Genomic DNA, 17,537 nt, shown 5'->3' with positions numbered 1-17,537 from the left:
TGAGTACTATAATGGTGGTGTGTTCAAAGTGTTATTTGAACACAAATGTGGAAGTAGTTACTTCTGCCATGAAGACTGGGTGTTCAGAGAACTATTAGAATATGAAAGATTGAATCAATAGGAATTTATTAATCACCTAATAATTGCTGAGGTTATTGTAGGGAACAAATAGACAGTTGTCCTGTTGTAGTTCTGTAATGGAAATTTTGAGTCTAAAGAGAGGAAGCAGACAGTAAGTAAAGACATTAACAGATTAGTTTCAGATAGTAATAAGTATTATGAGATACAACTAAGCGTCCTGTAGGGAAAGACTTAAGGGTCTTGGTAAACAATACGGGTTTTATTCAAAGTGCAAAGGTGTGCCATTGAAGCATTTTAATTAAGGGATTAACATGAGTAATTTTGCTTTTTAAAAAAGTATTCTGCTGGCTCTATGGAAATGGATTATGAAAAGAATGCACACCGGGAAGCCAATAGAAAAGCAATTGCATTAGTACAGGTTAGAGATAATAATGACTAGACTCAGGTGGCAGTTGTAGAGATGGACAGGAATGGGAAAATTCAGAATGTCTTAAAAGTCGAGTCAGTACCACAGACTTAGAAAATGAACTCATGGTTGCCAGAGGGAAGGGATAGTTAAGGACTTTGGGAATGTCATGCACACACTGCTATATTTAAAATGGATAACCAACAAGGACCTACTGTATAGTGCATGGAACTCTGCTCAATGTTATGTACCAGCCTAGATGGGAGGGGGGTTTGGGGGAGAATGGATACATGTATATGTATGACTGAATCCCTTCACTGTTCGCTTGAAACTATCACAACATTGTTAATTGTCTGTATCCCAATAAAAAATGCTTTTTGTGTTAAAAATAAATAAAATTTTATAAATAAATACTTCAAGATAAAAATAGAATCAGTAAGATTGACATACTGGATGTGATAGTTAGAGGAAGGGGGTGGATGAAAAATGACTCCTAGTTCTTTGGTTAGAGCCGCAAGGTGGAGTCAGGGCCATTCACTGTGGTGGAGAAAACTGGAGGAAGAATAGATGCTGGAGAGGAAAACCAAGAGTTCTGTTTTGGACAGGTTTAAAGTGAGTGTTACCCAAGTGAAGATGCCAAGTAAGCAGCTGGGTATAGGTAGGATATAAAGCCGTTAGGTTATAGGAGATCACCTTGGGAAGACTGGATAGAGAGAAGCTGTGTAGAAGACAAAAGGTCAAGAAAGGAGACTAAGAAGGAGAGGCCAGTGATACAGGAATATCCAGGGAATGTGTTGAAGAAGCCAGGAAAGAAATGGTGTATAAAGGAAGGAGTCCTTAAACCAGTCAAATGATGCTTAAAGGTCAAATAAGATGATGACTAAGGAAGACCATTTTATTGGACAACGTGGAGGATACTGAAAAGAACAACTTAAGAGGAATTCCCTGGCCATCCAGTGGTTGGGACTCGTGTTTTCACTGCCAGGGGCCCAGTTCCAATTCCTGGTCAAGGGACTAGCGTGATGTGGCAAAAACAAAAAACCACCACCAACAACAACAAATGGAGTGGGAGGGGAGGCAGCCTGGAGTGGACTGGAGAGTGAATTGGGAACTTGCATTTTTAGCAGTTGGAAGATTAAATACTTTCAATGACCCTCCCAATGTAAACAGTCAAAAATCATCTTTGTGATGGTATTGCTAAACTGGCATGATCTTAACAAAGGTTAAAAACAAAGTGAAAAAAAAAAAAAAAAAACAAAGTGAAAGCAAGAAACACTGGTGATAAGGTAACACCAACACCAGCTTCTCTTGAGTTTTTTGCTGAACCGTAGAGACAGTACCATATTTGGGGGGCAAGAAGTTAAGCTTAAGGTCACAATATCAATTGGAGACTGATAAATCTCTGCAGAAAGCTGGGACTTCAATGGGTTATACCTTCAATGTAAAAGAGATGGAAGAAAATAAAGTCACATGGAACGAGACATCAAAGAAATCTGAATCCGAGTTTAGCACTGGTTGGCAGGAGTATGGTGGGATTTCCCTGAGAATGTGTAATGGCCCTCACAATACATTTTTTGGTCCAAATATATGCTGCATGCTACCTGTACCTTAAGCCAAGAATATAACTCAAGGTGTCCTGGATTGCTTGTTACTCCAGGCAGTTGTCAGAAGCAAATGTACATCTTTGGAGGAAAGCAGTCTAATGTTGGGAAAGACTGGGGGCAGGAGGAGAAGGGAGTGACAGAGGATGAGCTGGTCGGAAGGCACCACTGATTTGATGGACATGAATTTGAGCAAACTCCAAAAGATGGTGAAGGACAGGGAAGCCTGGTGTGCTGCAATCTGTGGGGTTGCAAACAGTCGAACATGACTTAGTGACTGAGCAACAACAACAACAACTTTGATTTAGGTGCCAAGGAATTTCCACAGAGAAATTTCCAAGAGAAAGGGGCAGTTCATAGTCAAAGCTAGCAACACAAACACTAAAGAACAGGACATCAGGAGTGAGAGTCTATTCTCCAAAGACTGAAGATTTTTAGAGTTAGCACACAATATAAAATAACAATTTAACATGTTTAAAGAAATCAAAGAAGGTATTAGATGTATAACATGATACTGTGAAAAATCACTAGGCAGGTTTGAAAAAAAAGGGGCCTAGCTGAATGTCTAGATATGAATGTTTTAGTAACTGAAATTAGAAGCAACAGATTAAACGCAACTGATGAGAGACTACTGAACTGAAATACGCATGCTCAGTCATTCAGTCAAGTCTGACTCTTTGCAACCCTATGGACTGTGGCCCACCAGGCTCCTGTCCATGGAGAAATTTATGTGGTGATTTTTCAAAATTTATTTTTTGGCTATGCTGCACAGCATGTGGGATCTTACTTCCCCAACCAAGGGTGGAACCTCTGACTCCTGCAGTGTAAGTGTGGATTCTTAACCACTGGACTGCCAGGGAAGCCCTGAGTGGTGATTTTTAAGTGTTTAGAATTCTTCGATATTCTCCTCTTCAGGAGGTGGAGCTTCATTCTCCTTCCCTTAAGCATAGATCAGCCGCCTTGATTGGCTTCCAAGAAACTGAATAAAGCGGAACTGAAGGTGTGTGATTTGGGGACTGGGTCATAAAGGATGCTGTGGCTTCCTGCTGCTGCTTTCCCTCTCTCATACCTCAGCTTGGGGAAGCCAGCTGGTCTGTCCAGAGACTACTCAAGCAGTCCTGGGAGAGGCCCCTGTGGGGAGGAATGGAAGTGAGCCAACCTGGAAGCAGCTTTCCCTCCAGCTCTGGTCCCGCCCTCCGCTGATGACAGCCCCAGGGTCACTTGACCTTCACCTTGTGAAAGACACTGAGCCAAAACCACCAAACTAAGTCATTCCTGGATTCCTGTCCCCCAGAAACTCTGTGAAGTAATACATGTTGCTTTCAGCAGCTAGACTTGTGGGTAATTTATTATACAGCAATAAATAAGTAATACAAGATCAATTTGAAGAAATTACCCAAAGGCAGCACAGAGATAGAAAGCGATAGAAAACATTAAATGAGATTAACCAACATTCCAGAAAGAATAATGGGAACAAAGAAATATTTGAAGTATTAATTCCTAGGAAATCTCTAGAATTGTTGAAAGACAATAATCATTAGGTCCATGGAGCCTAGTGAATCCTAAGACGAACACTCTTTTTTTTTTTTAACAGCACTTAGACATCTTATAGGAAAACTGATGAATACCAGACGGGGAAAAGATTGTTTAACAACACAGCCAGAGAGGAGAAAGCTCAGTCTCAAAGGGATGGCAATTACAGTGAAAGCTGATTTCTCTACAGCAATAATGGAAGTCAGGAGCCAGGAATATATCTTGATTTACTAACTGCAAGACAACTGTAGTTTGAGCATTCTTTGGCATTGCCTTTCTTTGGCATTGGAAGGAAAACTGACCTTTTCCAGTCTGATGGCCACTGCTGAGTTTTCCAAAGTTGCTGACATATTGAGTGCAGCACTTTCACAGCATCGTCTTTTAGGATTTGAAATAGCTCAGCTGGAATTCCATCACCTCCGTTAGCTCTGTTAGTACTGATGCTTCCTAAGGCCTACTTGACTTTGGACTCCTGGATGTCTGGCTCTAGGTGAGTGATCATGCCATTGTGGTTATCTGGGTCATTAAGATCTTTTTTGCATAGTTCTGTATATTCTTGCCACCTTAATATCGTCTGGTTTTGTTAGGTCCATACCATTTCTGTCCTTTATTGAGCCCACCTTTGCATGAAATGTTCCCTTGGTATCTCTAATTTTCTTGAAGAGATCTCTAGTCTTTCCCATTCTATTATTTTCCTCTATTTCTTTGCATTGTTCACTTAGGAAGGCTTTCTTATCTCTCCCTGCTATTCTTTGGAACTCTGCATTCAGATGGGTTATATCTTTCCTTTTCTCCTTTGCCTTTAGCTTCTGTTCTTTTCTTAGCTATTTGTAATGCCTCGTCAGATGACTATTTTGCCTTATTCCATTTCTTTTTCTTGGAGATGGTCTTCATCAGTGCCTGTATAATTTTATGAACCTCTGTGCATAGTTCTTCAGGCACTCTCTCTATCAGATCTAATCCCTTGAATCTACTTGTCATTTCCACTGTATTTTCGTAAGGGATTAGTTTAGGTCATACCTGAATGGCCTACTGGTTTTCCCCACTTTCTTCAATTGAAGTCTGAATTTTGCAATAAGGAGTTCGTGATCTGAGCCACAGTCAGTTCCCGGTCTTGTTTCTGCTGACTGTATAGAGCTTCTCCATCTTTGGCTGCAAAGAATATTATCAATCTGATTTCGGTATTAACCATCTGGTGATGTCCACATATAGAGTCATATCTTGTGTTGTTGGAAGAAGGTGTTTGCTACGACCAGTGCATTCTCTTGGCAAAACTCTATTAGCCTTTCCCCTGCTTCAATCTGTACTCCAAGACCAAACTTGCCTGTTACTCCACGTATCTCTTGACTTCCTACTTTTGTATGTCAGTCACCTTGTAGGTCTTGATAGAACCATTCAGCTTCTTTGGCATTAGTGGTTGGGACATAGACTTGGATTACTGTGATATTGAATGGTTTGCCTTGGAAATGAACAGAGATCATTCTATCAATATGCCAGCAAATTTGGAAAACTCAGCAGTGGCCACAGGACTGGAAAAGGTCAGTTTTCATTCCAGTTCTAAAGAAAGACAATGCCAAAGAATGCTCAAATGGTATACTGTACAATTGCACTCATTTGACATACTAGCAAAGTAATATTCAAAATTCTTCTAGCTAGGCTTCAACAGTACATGAACTGAGAACTTCTAGATGTTCAAGCTGGATTTATAAAAGGTGGGGGAACCAGAGATCAAATTGCCAACCTGTATTGGATCATAGAAAAAGCAAGAGAATTCCATAAAAACATCTACTTCTGCTTCATTGTCTACACTATAGCCTTTGACTATGTGAATCACAACAAAGTGTGGAAAATTCTTAAAGAGATGGGAATACCAGAGCATCTTACCTGTCTTCTGAGAAACCTGTGTGCAGGTCAAGAAGCAACAGTTAGAACTGGACATGGAACAACAGACTGGATCCAGATTGGGAAAGGAGTACGTTAGGCTGTATATTGTCACCCTGCTTATTTAACTTCTATGCAGAGTACATCATGAGAAATTCTGGGCTGGATGGAGCACAGCTGAAATCAACATTGCTGGGAGAAATATCAGTAACCTCAGATATGCAGATGACACCACCCCTATGGCAGAAAGTGAAGAGGAACTAAACCTCGTGATGAAAATGAAAGAAGAGAGTGAAACAGCTGGCTTGAAACTCAGCATTCAAAAAGCTAAGATCATGGCATCTGGTCCCATCACTTCATGGCAAATAGATGTGGAAACAGTGGAAAAAGTGACAGACTTTATTTTCTTAGGCTCCAGAATCACTGCAGATGGTGACTTCAGCCATGAAATTAAAAGATGCTTGCTGCTTGGAAGAAAAGCTATGATAAACCTAGACAGTGTATTAAAAAGCAGACATTACTTTGCCAACAAAGGTCCATCTAGTCAAAGCTATGGTTTTTCCCGTCATGTATGGATGTGAGAGTTGGACTATAAAGAAAGCTGAGTGCTGAAGAATTGATGCTTTTGAACTGTGGTGTTGGAGAAGACTCTTGTGAGTCCCTTGGACTGCAAGGAGATCAAGATGGATTCTAGCAAAGAGGCTTCTGAATAGGCTAACATCACCTACTAAGGGGTGGCACCCCCTCCCTTTCTGACCCTGGAGGAGCCTTTCAGTACGTGTGCAGTTGGGAAGGTCGCCTTGACTTCCAGAGTGAGATCCCTGTTCTCACTCAGGCAGGCTCAGCTCCTTCTCACTCCTGCTATTACCTTCATCTTAAAGTCTCTATCCACGGGGGGACAGACTCCAGCTCTCAGCCTGGGGCCCACTACCTTAGAGTGGCATGCGTGGAGGGGTGTGGAAGCTTCCTGCTGTCTCTCCACACCTCGCTCTGGACATCTCACCCATCTGGCTCCTCCTGTGTTACCTTGTTTTATACTAAACCAGTGATCTGGAGGCTCCATATGAAGACAGTGACATCAGATAATGGAAGGGGACCATTGATGTGCACTTCCTTGATGATTAGTGACGTTGAACATCTGTTCAGGTACCTGTTGGCCGTCTGACTGTCTTCTTTGGAAATATGTCACTTTGGGTCCCAGATCACCCAGCACCACAGGGTGCACTCTGCCGCTGCCCAGCGTCCTCCAGTCAGATTCCCTGGATGGGCAGGAACCGAGGCCGAGTTATTTGCTTTCCTGCTGAAGTGAGGCAGAAGAATGAGCTGGTGGGGCCCGTTGACCGGAGACTCAGGTCAGATGGAACTGCCAAACAACCGTATTCCCTGGCCAGATGGGACCCCCAGCAAAGCCACTGGCTGGGATGTCTGCTCCTACACATGGTAAGTGGGAATGTGGTTCACAGAGGGCCGTAAGCAGGTTCCTGCAAGCCTGGCACCCTGTGTCTATTTGATCCTTGATGGTGGAGCCCTGCCACTCCCCCAAGTAATTTCTTTGAGGCAAGACCAAAACAGACCTCCCTAAAAGCACGTTACACAATGCTGGGAAAGCTGGGTGTCCATTTGGGGTTCTGTTTTTGCCTGCCAGAGAAACTAGGTGGGGGGCAGGGATGGGGGGAGGCTCTTCAGGCAGTGCTATGCCAGCCTGGGGGAGCAACAACGTGGTCAGACTGTAATTGCTCCTTCTACCTTTGAATGTGGTCCTCATCAGTCTCTGGTCCAGATGGGTGCTTCACCCTCACCCCTACGTCCTATGATTTTCTCTGTGGAAAGATGCTAGTTGATCCTCTTGTGAGGGGGGATGAAGTGGCTTGAGGCATGGCTCCATCCTTATGAACTTACCTTGGGGAAGATGCTGCTGCAGGCCCAGCTGAGGCACTGGGGCAAGCTCTTAATGGCCCAGAAAGTTCGGCTGGTGATGGCAGGATCTTCTAGTATTGGAGGGTCTCCTCTCAGGTGGTGGGGCAGGGCCTGTGGCTCACCATGGGGAAAAGGCCACTGGTGGCAGTAGCTGTGGGGAGCACTCACTGGCGTGAGCCGTCCTGGAGACCACCGTTTTCTCACCAAGACCTGCCCCACCCAGCAGCCTTGTTGTTGTTAAGTCACTAAGTTGTGTCTGTTTACAACTTCATGGATGCAGCACGCCAGGCTCCCCTGTCCTTCACTATCTCCCGGAGTTGGCTCAAATTCATGTCCACTATTTGTTGATGCCATCCAACCATCTCATCCTCTGCTGCCCCCTTCTCCTGCCTTCAATCTTTCCCAGATCAGGGTCTTTTATAATGAGTCAGTTCTTTGCATTAGGTGGCCAAAGTATTGGAGCTTCAGCTTCAGCATCAGTCCTTCCAATGAATATTCAGGGTTGATTTCCTTTAGGATTGACTGGTTTGATCTCCTTGCAGCCCAAGGGACTCAAGAGTCTTCTCCGGCACCACAAATTGAAAGCATCAATTTTGTAGCCCCTCAGAGATGTAGACTTAGTAGGTCTGAGGTGGGGCCCAGGAATCTGAATCTGGAAGCACACTTGATTCTGATGCCTGTGGCCTGAGGACCACACTTAGAAATACATTCCTACACATCATAGATTCTTGAACCCATTAGGCAGCAAGCACATCTTCTGTATCACAGAAGCACAAATAAGCAGGTGATGATGAGTTGTTTCAAATACTTCTTGAGGTTTTTTTCCCTTTCCCCTTTGTCCCTGAATCCTTGGCTCTGCAGCAGCTTGCCTGTGCTGTGGGGTGGGCATGTGGGAAGTGTGGACACCTGCCAGCCAGCCTCGTGGGTGCAGCGTTGCTCTAGGGAGGGACAGGGCCATTCTGAGTCACCTTTCCTAATGAGCATTGCTTGTTGACCGACTGGAGGGGAGTTGCTCGTTATTCATGTTTGGCCCAGGGCCTTCTCTCTTGATTGCAAAGGAACAGAGACCCCGTGGCTTCCACAGTGTTCACCTCTGTGGAAAAAAAAGTGGAAAGATCATCAAAGCAACACTTTAGTTCACCCTTCTCTTTGAAGAGTTAGATTAGCTGGAAGGAAGCTGTTTGGCAGAGAATTTTCACACTTGGTCTATTCCTTTCTTCCTCCATCCATTACCCCTTGCCCAGCCCACCTAGATCCCTTGAATAGGGACATTGTCTGCTCCAAGTAATCTAAAACAAAGCCTCTATTTTGAGCAATTCCTGTCCCACCCTACTCCAGCCCCCAGATGCTTCAGAAACATAACCCCTAAGAAAACAACATGAGGTTAAAGAATATCACGTCAGTATCCCTATTCCTGTAAAAGGGCTGGCCTAATCCAGAAACTTAATTTCTCATATTGTCCTTGTTTCAAAATCCTATAGTACCTTTTTCTTTGTCTCTTGGTAGAACTCTCAAATAAAGCCCCTAGAGCCAAACATATTTGGAGTTAAAAATTAAGTCGGGAAACAGGGTGGAATTTGTGGAGCTCAACTCCAAAGTGCCTTCCTGGACCAGCCACAGCCAACACTTCAGGGTGATGGTTTCAACATAAACAACCTTCTTTAATCATGAGACAACTCTGTACAAAGGCGTAAGGGGAGGTTCTTCCCTCCCTGGAAGAGGAAGGTTCACTTCATCCTGGCCCCCGGTTCTGTAGCCCACAGGGACTGGAAAGGAGAGAAGCCTTAGCTCCTCTTCCTGCAGCCTTGACTCCAGTTCTCCATCCATGGCACCCAGGACTCCTACTGGCCCCTGGACAGCTTCTGGGCTAAACTTGTATCGATTCCAAAATGTCCATTTTCATCTGTGGGAGTCCCTTCACTAGGTCTTGAGAGGCGAGTGATTTGCTAAGGTACCACTGCTCAGGGGGGTGGCTCCCATCTGATGTCATTCTAGAATGGCTCCTATCATCAAGTCTTAAGACCACGGTGCTCCCTTTGAACGTGGGGCGTGTTTAGATGAGAGAGAAGCTGGGGTGGGGAGGGGAATGCCCATCTTCCTTTCTTTCCTTGAGGCTCTTTTTGCCCATTTCTCCATGTTTCTGCCTCATGGCATCTTTCTCTTTGCTTTTGCTCCTCTGTAGCTCTGTTTAAGGCTTCCCTGCTGGCTCAGTGTTAAAGAATCCACCTGCCAAGCAGGAGACTTGGGTTTGATCCCTGGGTTGGGAAGATCCCCAGAAGGAAATGGCCCACACTGGTATTTTTGTCTGGAAAATCTCATGGATAGAGAAACCTGGTGGACTACAGCCCATGGGATCACAAAAGAGTTGGACACAACTGAGTGACTAAGCAACAACAGTCTTGTTTAAACCAGGAGCTCTTTTTTGGCTGCACCACTCAGCTTGTGGGGTCTTAATTCCCTCAGCAGGGATTGAAAGTGGGATATGGCAGTGAAACCCAGAATCCTAACCACTCGGCCTCCAGGGAACTCCATTAAACCAGGAGTTCTGAACCTATGGTTCATGGTTCCCTTGAATATACAAGAATATGTCTATTTTATGGGGAAAAGCCCACAGTGTTCACATTGTCAAAGTGGACTGAGAAAAATGAAAAATCGTTCTAAACTTTTCCTCCCTTTTTTTCCTACCTTTTCTCTGACACTCTCGCTGCCCACTTAGGATTCTGACTCCTGCTCTGTTCTGACTCTTCCTCCCTGATCCATGTCTCTCCCATTTCTCCTCTCATGTGCTCATGTGCTAAGTTACTCAGTCATGTCTGACTCTTTGAGGCCCCATGGACTGTAGCCCGCCAGGCTCCTCTGTCCATGGGATACTCCAGGCAAGAATACTGAAGTGGGTTGCCATGCCCTCCTTCAGGGGATGTTCCTGACGCAGGGATCAAATCCCTGTCTCTTATGTCCCCTGCTTTGGTAGGCAGGTTCTTTACCACTAGTGCAGTCTGGAAAACCCTTCTTCTCTCCTACCTTCTCTCTTTCTCCTTCTGTCTTTGGCTTATGGCCCCATACCATCTTTTGTTTTTTCCTGAAAATAAAGTATAATAAAAAGTGAATACTAATAATTGTCACATATTGGAGAATGTTCAGTAAATGAAGGTTTAATTTCCTTAGTTATGTTCTTAATTTTAAAAGCCACTGAACTGGATATTTTTCTCTAAAAAAAAAAAAAATTCACGAGGGGTAATTGTTGGCTACTTTTTTTTTTAGATTCTTCTATTTATTTATTTATTTTTAATTTTATTTTATTTTTAAACTTTACAATGTTGTATTAGTTTTGCCAAATATCGAAATGAATCCACCACAGGTATACATGTGTTCCCCATCCTGAACCCTCCTCCCTCCTCCCTCCCCATACCATCCCTCTGGGTCATCCCAGTGCACCAGCCCCAAGCATCCAGTATCGTGCATTGAACCTGGACTGGCAACTCGTTTCATACATGATATTATACATGTTTCAATGGCTACTTTTTTTAAAAGTCATCTGTGACGGTTCATTCTATCCACTGTGAGCCCTCAGCTGTGAATGAGAGCATAGCTTCCTGCCCGCGGTCTAATCAGACATCGGGAGGGCAATCACGCCCCCCTAGTGTCAGAGTTTTAGGTTGCATGTTGCGTTAGATGAGGAAGGCACCTCCAAAGGCAAGAAATCTAATCATTTAATAGAATTTGAATCCATGGACAGCATTGCTTTCAGCAGCTTGGTGGTCTATCCCAATGGGGGGCTTCATAGAGAAAGAGGCAGAGGGAACAGGGAAGGGTCTGACTCTGTCATCGGATCAATACAAGACTCCTCAACCATTAGATAGAGTGGATCTTTGTCCTTAAAGAGTACAGACGGCAATCCCACCTTCTGATGTTTCAATGTTTTGATATATTAATATTCCAGTATTTTGCTGGCATAATGCTACCATTATGGTAATGTAAAAAATCTGAAATGCATCTTGAAATACATTTAGAGTTAGACACTGCATTAATTTTTAAATGATAAAGTTTACTCATCTGGAAAGTGTTCTTTTATACCTGTATAACATTCAAGAAGAGAAAGAAAATCAACTGACAGAGAATCTCTTGCAAAAATGAGTCTCCATTTTCAGACTTTAGAAACTTCATTTCTCATTATCCCAGAAGGAAATGGCAACCTACTCCAGTATTCTTGCCTGGGAAACCCCATGGACAGAGAAGCCTAGTGGGTCCATGGTGTGACAAAGAGTTGAATATGACCTGGTGACTATCCCTGCTTCAAAACCCCTAAAGTACCTTTTTCTTGGAACTCTTTATCTCTTGGTAGAACTCTAGAATAAAAACATAAGAGCCATGCTTATCTGTTTGGAGTTAAAAATTAAGTTGGAAGATAAGGTGGAATTTGTGGAGCTTAATTCCAGAGTACCTTCCTTGGACCAGCCCCAGATGACACCCCAAGGGAAGAAGCCTGGGGCAAAGGTCAGCATTAGACACTTCAGGTGGAAGATTTCATCACAGATATCCACCATCTTTAACTATGAGACTGCTCTACACAAAAGTGCAAAGGGCGGTTCCTCCCTCCGCAGAATTCTACAGTGTCCGATGTAAAATCGTTGTTGTTCCCCGGGTGTTCATCTTGTTCCTATGTAATGTGCAAAACTGAGATCCATCTGGGGATGGGAGAAGGGTAGCATCCATGGGAGCCTCAGGGGCCAAGGGAGGAGATGGTTCTGAAGGTGAAAGACAATGATGGTGTTAGAGGCTGTTGTCAAAATGCTCCTACGTCAAAGCAGCTGCACCGAACTGTCAGGAACCTAGTAAAATACGCAGTTACCGAGGCGCCGGGAAGGAACCATGTACGGGCAGTTTATATTGATTGCAGGCCAAGCAGTGGGAAGAAATGAACTTACCATCTCATCTTTTTTAAGGGACATGGGATGAGGTGGTGTGAGATGGGAGTGGGAACCAACAATTACTGAGCACCTACTGTATGCCACTCGCGGCCTTTCATTTAACTTTCAAAACAGCTCTGGGTGGTAGGTAGTAGTATTAGCCCTCAGTTCAGTTCAATCGCTCAGTCATGTCCGACTCTTTGCGACCCCATGAATCACAGCACGCCAGGCCTCCCTGTCCGTCACCAACTCCCGGAGTTCACCCAGACTCACGTCCATGGAGTCAGTGATGCCATCCAGCCATCTCATCCTCTGTCGTCCCCTTCTCCTCCTGCCCCCAATCCCTCCCAGCATCAGAGTCTTTTCCAATGAGTCAACTCTTCGCATGAGGTGGCCAAAGTACTGGAGTTTCAGCTTTAGCATCATTCTTTCCAAAGAAATCCCAGGGCTGATCTTCAGAATGGACTGGTTGGATCTCCTTGCAGTCCAAGGGACTCTCAAGAGTCTTCTCCAACACCACAGTTCAAAAGCATCAATTCTTCAGCGCTCAGCCTTCTTCACAGTCCCAACTCTCACATCCATACATGACCACAGGAAAAACCATAGCCTTGACTAGATGAACCTTTGTTGGCAAAGTAATGTCTCTGCTTTTGAATTTGCTATCTAGGTTGGTCATAACTTTCCTTCCAAGGAGTAAGCGTCTTTTAATTTCATGGCTGCAGTCACCATCTGCAGTGATTTTGGAGCCCAGAAAAATAAAGTCTGACACTGTTTCCCCATCTATTTCCCATGAAGTGATGGGACCAGATGCCATGATCTTTGTTTTCTGCATGTTGAGCTTTAAGCCAACTTTTTCACTCTCCACTTTCACTTTCATCAAGAGGCTTTTGAGTTCCTCTTCACTTTCTGCCATAAGGGTGGTGTCATCTGCATATCTGAGGTTATTGATATTTCTCCCAGCAATCTTGATTCCAGCTTGTGCTTCTTCCAGCCCAGCGTTTCTCATGATGTACTCTGCATAGAAGTTAAATAAGCAGGGTGACTATACAGCCTTGACGTACTCCTTTTCCTATTTGGAACCAGTCTGTTGTTCCATGTCCAGTTCTAACTGTTGCTTCCTGACCTGCATACAAATTTCTCAAGAGGCAGATCAGCTGGTCTGGTATTCCCATCTCTTGAAGAATTTTCCACAGTTTCTTGTGATCCGCACAGTCAAAGGCTTTGGCATAGTCAATAAAGCAAAATAGATATTTTTCTGGAACTGTCTTGCTTTTTCCATGACCCAGCGGATGTTGGCAATTTGATGTCTGTTTCCTCTACCTTTTCTAAAACCAGCTTGAACATCAGGAAGTTCACGGTTCATATTAGCCCTAGTTTTCAAGAATCAAGAACTTGAGAATCAGGTTAAACGGCATGATTTTTTCATGTTCCTATGATGAATTTTCTGAAATATCCCACAGTAACTCCCTGCAAAGCTGAATCAAAGGTGCGGTCAGCTGTAGTTGCCCAGACATCACTCCCTAAGGACTCTCCATCCTTGCTGGAATGTAGTAACGTGGAGAATGTTAATTCTACTCCCACCCCCACCCCCGCCCCACACTTTCTCTTAGGGAGAATATAATAAAAAGCTGTAAGAAATAGTCGATAGGCTTCTGGGGGTGAAGTGGAGTTATAACCCCTGGCTCCTAGCCGTCCTTCTGGAATGTGGAGAAAGCAGTGATTAACTCATGGCAAACAGTGTCAGATTTTATTTTTCTGGGCTTCAAAATCACTACAGATGGTGACTGCAGCCATGAAATTAAAAGACGCTTACTCCTTGGAAGGAAAGTTATGACCAACCTAGATAGCATATTCAAAAGCAGAGACATTACTTTGCCAACAAAGGTTCATCTAGTCAAGGCTATGGTTTTTCCTGTGGTCACGTATGGATGTGAGAGTTGGACTGTGAAGAAGGCTGAGCGCCGAAGAATTGATGCTTTGGAACTGTGGTGTTGGAGAAGACTCTTGAGAGTCCCTTAGACTGCAAGGAGATCAGCCCTGGGATTTCTTTGGAAGGAATGATGCTAAAGCTGAAACTCCAGTACTTTGGCCACCTCATGCGAAGAGTTGACTCATTGGAAAAGACTCTGATGCTGGGAGGGATTGGGGGCAGGAGGAGAAGGGGACGACAGAGGATGAGATGACTGGATAGCATCACTGACTCGATGGACATGAGTCTGAGTGAACTCCAGGAGTTGGTGATGGACAGGGAGGCCTGGCGTCCTGCGATTCATGGAGTCGCAAAGAGTTGGACACGACTGAGAGACTGATCTGATCTGATCTGGTTTGCTGAGGTGGTATGCAAGGTTAGAGAGAGCTGAAGGTTTGGGACCGCGCAGAAAAGGCAGAGCGGCTGGCTGCCTCCAGTGGGCGCCCTTCACTCCTGCCTGCACTCCAGTCCTGTCCACACCCACCGCGCAGCTCTACCCAGCCTGGTCTCCACCCGCATCTCTTTCATTTCTCCAGTCTTTTTCTTTCTCCCCGCCCTCCTTCCTCCATGCTCACCCGCGCCCACTCTTCTCTCTGAGGATCATAAGGTAGCAATGAAGGAAACCTCCTGTAACTGCTTTTCCACCGCTAGGCACTTTGTTGTCGTGTCTATCCGTGGAGGTCATTTGACAATTTTATGTGACCTTTACTTTGGGTAAATCTTTTTAGTCCTTAATAACAACGTTGCTGGAAATTGTTTCACCAGGAGGAAAATAGCAAGCCCGCCATACTAGAATTACAACAGGCCTTGCTTTTTAACTTTTATTAGAGTGACAGCTAGTTAAAAAGCCAGTTTCTGGGTGATCACGTAAATATGCGTCTAAATTAATGGGAAAGGTGTTTCATAAAACAAAATCTAGGCTTTTTCCAAATTCCTTTTAAAAACAAAATAATCCAGAATGTTGTAGAAAATAGTTGGGTCTTTTCCCCATATGATAAGAGGAAAGACATAAGTGGGAAGACTGGGAAGAGAGAGGGGATCACACAGAGGGATGGGGTAGAAAAAGAAGTAGGAAGATAAGGAAAATACAGTGGGAGAGGGCACAGAGCTTGACCTGAGGAAAAGAGGGTGGAAAAGTGATGAAGAGAAAAGGGAAAGAAAAGAGGCATAATGGTTCCTGCATCACGTGCCTGGAATGACTTAAGTGGGTAGAAATTAAAGCCTTGGTGTTAGCACCTTAAGTTTTCCTTGCCTATGAGGTGGAAGGTGAGGGGTAAATCCAGGGAAAAGAGTCCTAGAGAAACTGCTAACTCCACCATCTTTCTCAGAGCCTGTGCTCATCTTCTATACCCACAGCAGAGGAAACTGCAGAAGGAAGGTCCAAATCTGTTCCCCTTGCAAGGTGGGTGTGCTTCCATCTGCCAGGCTGTCTGCTTGCTTTTCACGTCTCCCCAAATTATATGCTAACAGCACTCATCGTCTGCCATCCTGGCACAAGCCCAAGAAGATGCAGCTAAATTAGAACTTGGGGGAAAGGAGGAGAGCACAGCTTGTTTTCTGCTCTGGAATTTGTGATAATTCATGAGTCACTGCTGCTGTTTAGTCTCTCAGTCGTGTCCAACTCTTTGAGACCCCATGGACTGTAGCCCACCAGGCTCCTCTGTTCATGGGATTCTTCAGGCAAGAATACTGGAGTGGGTTGCCCTTTCCTTCTCCAGGGGATCTTGAGGCCTTTGGAAGTCCAGACAATTGGGATCCTTTAGAAAAGGATTCAGGATTTTCTGCTGGGCTTACCCAGTCTCTCCTCATTCCCTCTGACCTGGTTGGTGCACTTCTGAACTTCAGCAGATTTTTGTGGGACAGTCTTGGGATTCAGTTGAAATGAATGCTCCTCCAAGATAAGGCTCTTTAGTTCACTTTTGGTGGTCTGGAGTTCATTCCTTTTTCAATTCAAACAACAAGTATTTGTTGCATGACTTCCACATGCCAGAACAGGAAACAGGGTGGATTGAAAGATCCCTGCTGTCTCACAGAGATTCTCTTTTCACAGAGCAGGACAGGCAGTAAACAAAGAAATAAACAAGAAATCTATCAACAAGTAACATGAGCTACACAGTGAATTACAATAAGTCTCCATAATAGTGAGTGAATGGGTGGTCTTCTGGCATGGTTCATCTGAGCTGGTGACATCACTCAGAGTACCAGAGGCCCCCGCCCTGCCAAGATATGAGGGGACACATTGCAGGCTGATGCAAAGGCCCCAGCCCAGGACTAACCTTGGAACATTTGAGGAACAGAGACAAGACTAACTTGTCCTGAGCCCAGTGAATGAACAGAGAGTTGTGGGATGAGTTGGAAAGACAGTGGGGGGTAGGGGGGATCATTGAGGCTTTTCTGACTCAAAAGAAGGAATTTGGAACTTTTTTCCGAGTGCAGTGGGAAATCATTGGAAAACTTTAAGCTTAGGGATACTTTGATCTGGTCTATATTGGCTCAGATGGTAAAGAATTTGCCTGCAGTGCAAATTTGATCCCTGGGTTGGGAAGATCCCCTGGAGGAGGGCATGCAATCCACTCCAGAATTCTTGGATGGAAATCCCATGGACAGAGGAGCCTGATGGGCTACAGTCCATAGGGTTGCAAAAGAGTTGGATGTGATTGAGTGACTAACACATGCACACACATAGGTGGGAAGATTTGGGAGAATGGCATTGAAACATGTAAAATATCATGTATGAAACGAGATGCCAGTCCAGGTTCGATGCACGATACTGGATGCTTGAGGCTAGTGCACTGGGACGACCCAGAGGGATGGTATGGGGAGGAAGGAGGGAGGAGGGTTCAGGATGGGGAACACATGTATACCTGTGGTGGATTCATTTTGATATTTGGTAAAACTAATACAATTATGTAAAGTTTAAAAATAAAATTAAAAGCTTTAAAAAAAAAAAGCTTTGCAAACATCAAAAAAAATTAAAAAAAAAAAAATAAAATAAAAATCCAAAAAAAAAAAAAAAAGGTCACTCAGTCACATCCAACTCTTTTGCAAGTCTGGAATCAGGGTGGATACGACAATGGTAAAACAGAAATTCATGGTGGCCCAGACTTGATGGTGGTGGAGTTGTAGAGATGTGGAGAAGAGAATGGATTAAGGTGCATTGTGAATGTAGCATCGAAGACCCTGAGGAAGATGAAAGAAAGAGACCTGGGAACATCCCTAGATTTTTGGCTTAAGTAACCAAG

At 44.2% G+C, this 17,537-nt stretch overlaps 1 protein-coding gene across 6 annotated transcripts in view; it reads left to right on the top strand.

Annotated features, from left to right (window-relative positions):
• LOC133247108 (uncharacterized) overlaps window positions 1-17,537 on the top strand; it is a 114,460-nt gene that overhangs the window by 76,847 nt on the left and 20,076 nt on the right. The gene's annotated exons all lie outside the window — the stretch shown is intronic.

Source organism: Bos javanicus, chromosome 5 (genome assembly GCF_032452875.1).
Source record: "Bos javanicus breed banteng chromosome 5, ARS-OSU_banteng_1.0, whole genome shotgun sequence".
NCBI classification, from domain to species: domain Eukaryota; kingdom Metazoa; phylum Chordata; class Mammalia; order Artiodactyla; family Bovidae; genus Bos; species Bos javanicus.
Note: the sequence above shows the minus strand (reverse complement) of the source record. Positions and strands in the feature narration are given on the sequence as shown.